The sequence below is a fragment of the Globicephala melas genome, chromosome 9, assembly GCF_963455315.2.
Source record: "Globicephala melas chromosome 9, mGloMel1.2, whole genome shotgun sequence".
NCBI lineage: Eukaryota > Metazoa > Chordata > Mammalia > Artiodactyla > Delphinidae > Globicephala > Globicephala melas.
Genome location: NC_083322.1, coordinates 62,091,118 through 62,100,386, shown reverse-complemented (window position 1 = coordinate 62,100,386; position 9,269 = coordinate 62,091,118).

Here is a 9,269-nt window from a genome sequence, read left to right as displayed (position 1 = left end):
TCTGACCGAAAGAACCAGACACCTTTCTGAGTAGGTCATCTTAAATCATGTGCTTATGTCTGAACCAATTGCTAGGGCAACTGTGACATAATTAATAGTGTTCCAATTAGAGTCCACACCTAGCACCAAGGTTGAGAGTTTCATAAACAGAGGAGCATGCAAAAAGTAAAGGAATAGCATGAAGCTTGAAAGTGTTTATGTTTTGAGGGAATGGTTAATGATCAGTGTAGTTGGATCATTAAACTGCATGGAAGTTTCTGGTAGGTAATGAAGTTGAAAATATAGTTTAGGACTAGCATGGAAAGGAATAAAAGCATATTATTTTGAAAAACCAAGTTAATATGCTCCAAGTATCATCCCTTTATTTGTCTTAAAACTCAAAATCACTAAGCTTAAAGATGTGAAGATTAAACATTCTACGATGCCGCCTCAAGTAGGTATGTGTGCTAACATTGGTTTGTCAAAGACTATTGGTTTTGTAATAATCATTTAAGAAAGGTTTTAAGCCCATTAAGAATACATGTTTAATTTTGTTTGAAATTTTGACATTTTAAAATAATTATTTAACCCATTAAATTCTGACTGAATAAAATTTAAATAAGATATTTTTATTGGGAGGTATAAAGGCCTTTGGAACCTTGCTATGCTCAAAAAATTAGAGATCCTATTTATTAGTATTTCATAAGCCAATATTTCCATGAGGTAATGATGCCAATGTCTTCCTAATAGAATTATGATTGGTTTGAAGCTTTGCATTTTATTCGAAACTTTCAATAAAAGTTGCAAATTAAGTACTATATGTTTGCTTTTAGTAAAACTGGAAATTATCCTAATACTTGTCAAGATTATACTAGTATTGACCTGGATTTCATTCACTTATAGACTAAATGGTCAACAAACTTGCATTTTTGCTAATCCTGAACTATGAGAGAGAAATAACCCAAAAGCCACCAATAACATTAAACCATAATATTATTAATAACTATGCATTGTTTGAATGATAAACATATATCATTCATTGTTTCCTTTTCAAAAGAGCTGCTACAGATTTGACTCCAGCATCTTGTTTCACTATACTCCATTAAAAGGAAATCCACAAGGATTCATTTTATATTGACCCTTTCCTCTGCATTTCCTGTTTCCTCATTACAGCTACAATTAAAAATACTGACAGCAGCTACAACCATGACCCCCATACCCTCAAACATGATGAACTAAATGTGTACTGCTTCAGCATATGAAAAAACAAAACAGAACAAAAAAGGGCTCCTCATTGTTTCAGGTCTCTGGGATTTGGTTGCGTCACATTTGTAATTGAAGAGGCTGAATTATATCCAGACAGCCAAGCAGCATGAAGCACCCCTCAATAATTGATAAAACATTCAGATGCCATACTTTCTTTATTTTAGTCATTCAATGTTAAACCACAGCTATAAATTTCATCACAGGATCTCTCATTCCTTGTACTATGATTACATAGGAAGTAGCTCTGAGATTCCCCTGTCAAATTTATCTCTGAGTAAGTGATCCTATTCTATTTTATTTCAGTGTATGACTCCCCAGCCACTTAAGGCATATCAATAATATTTATCTTACTCTCTCAGTAGCAGACTAGCTCTATAATGTCTCTGGCTGTTCACAATCTGAATAGCATTGAAAACACTATAATGTTACTATTTGCCATTTATAAGCTAACTATCATTTGCACAACAGTACTATGACATGATAAAATTGGTTTTTAGAAAATTGTTAGACACCTGAGAGCAAGCTAATATTGTCTGGAATAGGGATTGGATTGTTCTCTGGAATGGAGTACATTAAGAGTTAAATGACCAAGAACTACTTGGAAAGAGAATTCCCTGACTCTGCCTTATTGAAGGGGAGGATCAGGTGCACATGCCAGAAAGAATGATCAGCTAAGAAAAGCCTGCAATATAAATTCAAATTTTATATTTAGACACCAACTAAAAGTACAGGAGGAAACACTGAAGTTGAGTGAAAATTTAGTTCTCTCTATATTTCAGTTACCCAATAAAGCTCTTAGTTGGGTTTCAAAAAGTTAGGCAAAATATTTGGCTTTGTTTCCTTCCTCCCTGCCACTCTTTTTTCATTCTTTCCTCCCTCTCTGCTTACCTTCCCTACTCTCTTCCTTCTTTGATTACTATATTAGAAAAGCCATTAGCAAAACTCAGGCGCTTTATTTTTCAAGGTAAAATTCATGTTTTGTATTTCAAACGTATAGAATATGTTCATTTCACCTTGATGCTTTCCATCCACTTGTCAAAATCCTACCTGGTCTATTTGAAAAAGTAGAACTTAGGTTAACTATAAAATTAACATATTTTCATAGGAAAATTAGAACAGAAAACAAACAGCATGCTACCTATTCCAAGGAATTTTCCAGCAATTTCTTGGGCAGAACAAATTTCATTTTCCTCTGAAATTCCACAACCCATTCTTGGAACTTTTTTATGACCCTCTTTACATTCAACTCACATAATAATCACATAAATTTCTATCTACTATTCTAGAATGCAGGCTAAGACCATGTCTTAGGAGCCATTGATGGTCCACAGTACTGAACATATAAATTCTGATTTTAAAAAGAATGCAGTGGCTTTATATATTCCTTAATATGACTTACAATCATGTCTCCAAAGTTACAGAAAGATTCCTCTAGAAATAATAGAGGCGGAAGCTGAAAAAGAAAAACCCTCCTCCAAATAACTAGATAGTAGTATGAACAAGAAAATAAGGCTAAATTAACCAAGAAAAGAAAAATGTGATAATGCCAAATTCAAGCATTTTGAAACAAGAGACTTGCCAACATGTAAAATCTCCAACTAGCTTTCAGTTTTCACAACACAGAGCACTTCATTAAAAATGAACAACCTTAGTCTGCTCCCCAAATGGAAATCTAAGTAAAAATAAAGACTTGAAAATAAAAACCAATACTAGAATCTTGCATTTAAAGTTGGAAAGGAGGGCTTCCCTGGTGGCGCAGTGGTTGAGAGTCCGCCTGCCGATGCAGGGAACACGGGCTCGAGCCCCGGTCCGCGAAGATCCCACATGCCGTGGAGCGGCTGGGCCCGTGAGCCATGGCCGCTGAGCCTGCGCGTCCGGAGCCTGTGCTCCGCAACGGGAGAGGCCACAGCAGTGAGAGGCCCGTGTACCGCAAATTAATTAATTAATTAATTAATTAATTACATAAAATAAAATTGGAAAGGAGTCTTGGGAAAAAAAAAGAAACAGACTAACGCCTGATGGTGGTAAAACCCGTATGGTTGTAGTGTATGTTGTAGGTCCAATTAACTGTCAGCATCATCAAGTAAGAACCCAAAAGATAGTCAGCATTTGGTATTGCTACTTGGAGAAGAGTACTGCCATACACCATAAACAAATAACAGCCAATGTCTCCATGGGCAGAATTAAAAGAATGAGAAGAGAAGGTTGTTTATATAATCATGGTTTACATAATTGAAAATTTATTGTTGGGGGTCAGCAGAATGGAGTGCTAAAAAGCATGGGTTTTGAAGTCAAATAGACCTTGATAACAAATCCCGGTACTACCTATGTAACTTTGGACAACCTACTTAACCTAAATGTTTTTATCTTTAAAATCAAAATACTGATACATTTTTATCAGGAGAGTATGTATGCTTACCACAGGGGTTACATAGACAATCATTAAATAAACGGTCACTATTATCAGGAGAAACATGACTTTGATACTCCACAAAGTAGCAAATAAAAATAGGCTCATGCTATTACACCAAAGAAGAAAGGAAGGAAGAACTTTCTGATCATGTGGTTAATGAAACACTTCAGGACACTAAAATGAGAGGTATAACTTCATACCTAAAGATCACCTCCCACACCTCCATTTCTGTAACTGGCAGTCATCCCAGATTCTCTTGGGTGCACTGAGTTTCCAAAAAAAAAAGCAAAAAACAATTTCCATCAATTTTTAGTGCTGTCAACTAGAAAATAAAAACAAAAACAAAGTGTCAGCATCAAACTAAGTTGAAGATCAAAATGCTAAGGCTGACTTTAAGAATGCTTTCTACTATATGAATGATTAATTTTATAAAAAAAAAAGAAAAATTTCTGCCCTGAGTGCAAAAGAATGTAACCATTACTGAGCTATAAATACCCCAGGCTGAATGGCGTGGGGGCGGGGGGGGGGGGAGGATAGAGAAGAAAAGGACAGTGAAACCCATGACATCTTTCAAAAGCCCTTTTCTAAATCAAAAACAGATTATTCACCAAAGGCTTTTTGATACCTTGAAGGGTTTCTTGGCTGTTTCTTTGGAAGCTATCATTCACTAGTTCACACTGACGCAACATTAGCTGTCACTCAGAGATGAACTTAAAATTGCTGCCACATGGATGGAAAATCAGTACCAGGAAGAAAGTGCCTTTTGTAAACTAAGAAAACATATTTTTTTTTAAATGGAAAGGCTGACCATATGATAAATGCTTTTCGTATAATGGATAAAACCACTCTCTACTTGAAGAAGCATGCACAAGCCCTCTGAGACCTGCAGCTCTCAGATATTTTTCTTCAGATCACATGCAACATTTAACTTTACTGGATGCCTTCATAGCATCTACATCTTGCATTTCTCTCCTTCATCTCCCCACTTCCTTTATTTTTCTGCTTCAAGAAAGAGCAATTAAAGTAACTTGTAAGTTAGAAAATAAGGCTTTGAATAGAGATTTAAAAGGAGCTAGGGGTTATTTGGCAGGCACTAGATAAATAACGTTTTTAAAAGTATAAAGCATTTTATGGTTGATTCCATTTAATTCAACAAATGTTTGTTGAACATCAAACATATGCATGGCTTTGTGCTAAGGATCATAAAGAATATGACAAAGGAACAGACAAGAAATTGACCTTCAAGGGGCTTTAATGTAGAAGGCACATATTTTAAAGTGCAAAAATGATTTGCAGTTTGTTGTTAATGCCTCAATAGATCTAAAAACAATTCAGACAGATCACTGTCAGGGGGAGGAGTGGGTGTTGTAAAAAATGAACAAATACTTCAATGGTTTTCAGAGAAAGCTGAATGGAGCTTTCTCTGATAAAACCACTATAGTAGTGGACCTCAAGTGGCAAAAAAGACATTCTAAGTTGTGAGAACAATCACAGGTGATGGATTCTGATGCTACTGAAACTTCAAGACGAGTTGTAATATAAGATAAATGAGAAGTTATGGGAAAGATCTAAAAAGGGAAATTTGGCATTAAATCCTAGATTTACATGCTTGGCTAGAAAATTTGGATTATAAGAAGCCTTTACAATTTTGGAGCAGTGAATTTACATGATCAGATTTATAGCTTATGAAGATAAACAGACTGTCATATAAGGAATGACTGGAGGTACAAGATACTGGCAAGGCCAATTTGAAGATTATTTGCAGTAGGGAATGTAAAAAGACAGGACTGAAGCATGCAGTGGGGATGGACTGGAGGGGACATATTTTGAAATGCCTTTTGCGGGTATAATTGACATATCTTGGTCCCATAGGGAGACTGACTTGAGGATGATTCCAAAATGTTAAGGCTAGTTTCCTGCAAGAGAAGTAATTTCTAATAAATAATTACGGAAGAAAGTAGGAATAACAGGCCCAGTTTTTGACAGATTGAGATTGATGGCAACAAGAGATTATGAATTAGTAGGTTGTTCACTCATTCAGCAAAATTCTGGGAGAGATTCCTATGTATCGTACCAGTACCAGGCATTAGGTATACGAAAAGGAATGGACATAAAGAACAGTACTGGGCTTCCCTAGTGGTGCAGTGGTTGAGAGTCCGCCTGCTGATGCAGGGTACACGGGAACACGGGTTCGTGCCCCGGTTCGGGAAGCCATGGCCGCTGAGCCTGCGCGTCCGGAGCCTGTGCTCCGCAACGGGAGAGGCCACAGCAGTGAGAGGCCCGCGTACCGGTAAAAAAAAAAAAAAAAAAAAAAAAAAAGAAAAGAAAAGTATTTTAGGTTACTTTATCGAACTATATCACACAATAATCCCATTTATTGGCTGTCATAATTATTCTAGCATATAGTTTAATTAATTAGACATTGAAAGCTTCTGTTTTCACCCAGTCTAGAATTTCAATAATTCTATAAAAATATTTGCTTTTGCCTCAAGCTCAAATGGTCACAGAAATGTAAACATTGAGGACAAAAGTTTGAAGTGATTGCTTTAGGTCTTCATAAATCAATAAAATGCACAATGAACTTTGGGTGTAAAAGAAAAGCTAATAATTCAGGCATGCATTTTTTAAAATTATGTAATAAGAATATATGGCTAACATGTTAGATCCTGGACGTCCCTAAACTTAAAATTTTGATGAACTAAAATTACGGACAATGAAGAGAAAAACATATAGTGTTGATCTTCAGTAAGTGGATTATATTTATATATTTGACTAAACATGGAACTTGTTTTACAGCCTTCATTGTGAACTTTCCCAGCATGATTTAATAAAACTGTAGTCTGTGAATATACAAACTAGTGTAAGAGTCATTACTTTCATTAAGAATATTACAGTGAATAAATTAACCCAAAACAATAAAACCTGAGCTGTTGATCTATGTTAAGTCATTTACATCTTGTAGACTCATTTTGGGTAGGGAAGAATAAATGTGTTACGGTGGATGTTTCATTAGCCCTTGCATTTCAATTGACTTTGAAAGCACAGAATAAGAATACAAAAGCAATAAATATCATCCATAAACAAGAATATCATACAGGGTTGTGGCTTTTTTTTAACAAGATGTTCTGTGCTATTACACTTTAATAGTCCTGCTGAATATGAAAAAAACTAAAGAGGACTGCTGTAGTGCCATCACTGTATTCTGCAGCCATATTTTATCCTGCTTTATTACATCACTCTGCATTCAAAGCTACATACAGATGTCTCATGGGAAATGCCAAAGATGCTGCAGGAAACCTTAAATGTAATATATCAGCATCTTTCAGCATTCTGTACCTGATGCTAAGGAGCTTGGCTTAGGCAATGCAAAATAAATACTCAGTGTAAGTCACATAATAACAGCACATCACATCCACTGGATTTATAAGCCTGAGTATTTGACAGATACAGATATTTTAAAGATGTTTTCATTTAGCATCTTATTAGTATCCTGGTAGATACATACTAAAAGGACCAGCTCACTGCACTCTTGCGGGGAGAATAAAGCCAAAGAGATTTCCTTTCACAGCTGGCCATGCGCTGCTCTATTTACACTACATCCCTTGGGGGATAAGATTTCTTTTTACTACTGTCTAAATCAGTGTTATTTTTCAAAAGATGTATATCTCCTATACCAGATCAGAATGAGAATTCCAGATTTTAGTGCAGACAATGCTGAATTAGAATCTCATTGGTGGTTCAACAAAGAGCTCCAGAGATCAAAGCAGCAAAAAACAAAATAAAAAAACTCTTTGTAACAAATATTAAGAAAAATTTTAAACGCTCCTTGAATATAGCAGTTACAAGAAAGGGCCTTTTAAGACACATTTGGGAATGGGCTGAATTAATACATGGTAGGCCCCATTTGTCATAGTTGATGATGCCTCCAGAACAGAAACTCTGTGCTAGCCTTCTAGAATCATGTAATAAAGTACTAGCAGACATTCAGGATAAGACTGATGAGAACAACCCTGAAAATCTCTCAGCTACCTGAAGAGTTTGTAATCCAGATTCAATTCATGTACTTCAACATGAAAGACCTCAGGGGCTAAAACAACTTATGCCTGTCTCTCTGTAAAACACCTGTATACTTCACTTAGGCCCCTCACTTGACAAACTCTCCTCTTCCTTCAGCTCTCTGATTTGCCACTTCCTCAGAGAAGTGTATCTGGACCATTCTGTCTAAAGCAGCCCCCACTCCCAACTCATTTTCTTTCTTTCTTTCTTTTTTTTTTTTTTTGCGGTACGCGGGCATCTCACTGTTGTGGCCTCTCCCGTTGCGGAACACAGGCTCCGGACGCGCAGGCTCAGCGGCCATGGCTCACAGGCCCAGCCGCTCCGCGGCATGTGGGATCTTCCTGGACCAGGACACGAACCCGTGTGCCCTGCATTGGCAGGCGGACTCTCAACCACTGCACCACCAGGGAAGCTCCCCAACTCATTTTCTTTTAATCACACTGCCTCATCTGCTTCTCTATAGTATCAAAATCTGCAGTCATTAGGTTTGTGGATTTGTTTCCTTGCTTACTTGTTTATGACTCTGACACTAGACTATTTTCTCCAAAGAGGGAGGGATCATGTCTGCATTTCATGACTTCATACCAGCATCTTGCACAGTGCACAGCATATGGTCAGGTTTAATCCATATTTTGTAAAGGAGTAAAAAAGGAAAGATCGAAAAAAGGGAGAAGGAAGGAAGAAAAGAATGGAGAAACGAAGGGAGGGAGAGAGGGAGTGAAGGGGAGGGGAGGGAGGGGGAGGGGAGGGAGGGAGAGGGGAGGGGGAGGGAGGGAGAGGGGAGGGGGAGGGAGGGAGAGGGGAGGGGGAGGGAGGGAGGGGATGGGACGGAGGGAGGGGGAGGGAGGGAGGGAGGGAGGGGGAGGGAGGAAGGGAGGGAGGGAGAGGGGAGGGGGAGGGAGGGAGGGAGGGAGGGTTCCCCCTCTATCCTTAAGCATACCTGATATAAGGAAGTTGAGGATCATTCTTAAACATATTATACTGCCTTTATTCAATTAACTGGTTGTTAATATAGTGCTTGAGTATACCCTACCACAGGGCAACATAATAACAATAATAACAACTTACATTTCTGAAGTTATTATGAGCCTGAAACCATTCCACTATTCTAAGCTCACTGTATCTTTTATCTCATTTAATCTTTATAAAATCCTAGATGGTAACAATGAATTATTCTTATCTTTGTTTTACAGTGAGTAAACTGAGGCACAGAGAGATTAAGTAACTTGTTCAAGGATCCAGTTCAGTAAGAGACAAGACCTGGTTTTGAAGAGGGTTTCTGGTTCCAAGTAAGGCCTCTCAACATAGGCTCTGCAGGTCTCTTAACAGGCAATCTACATATGATTCTGCAATTATAAGGCTTGTGGAATTGTTCCTGGAAATGGATATTGAATATACGACTGTGTTCAGTCAATAGGCATTAGAATGTTTCTCTTTTGCCTATTCAGTAAGAACATAAAACAGCAACAGGGAGATACCAGAATTGAAAAATGTTTGAAAAGTTTTTAAAGGATATTCAAAATGTTTTTTAAAACTTGGCCTTGAGTTTAGTCCT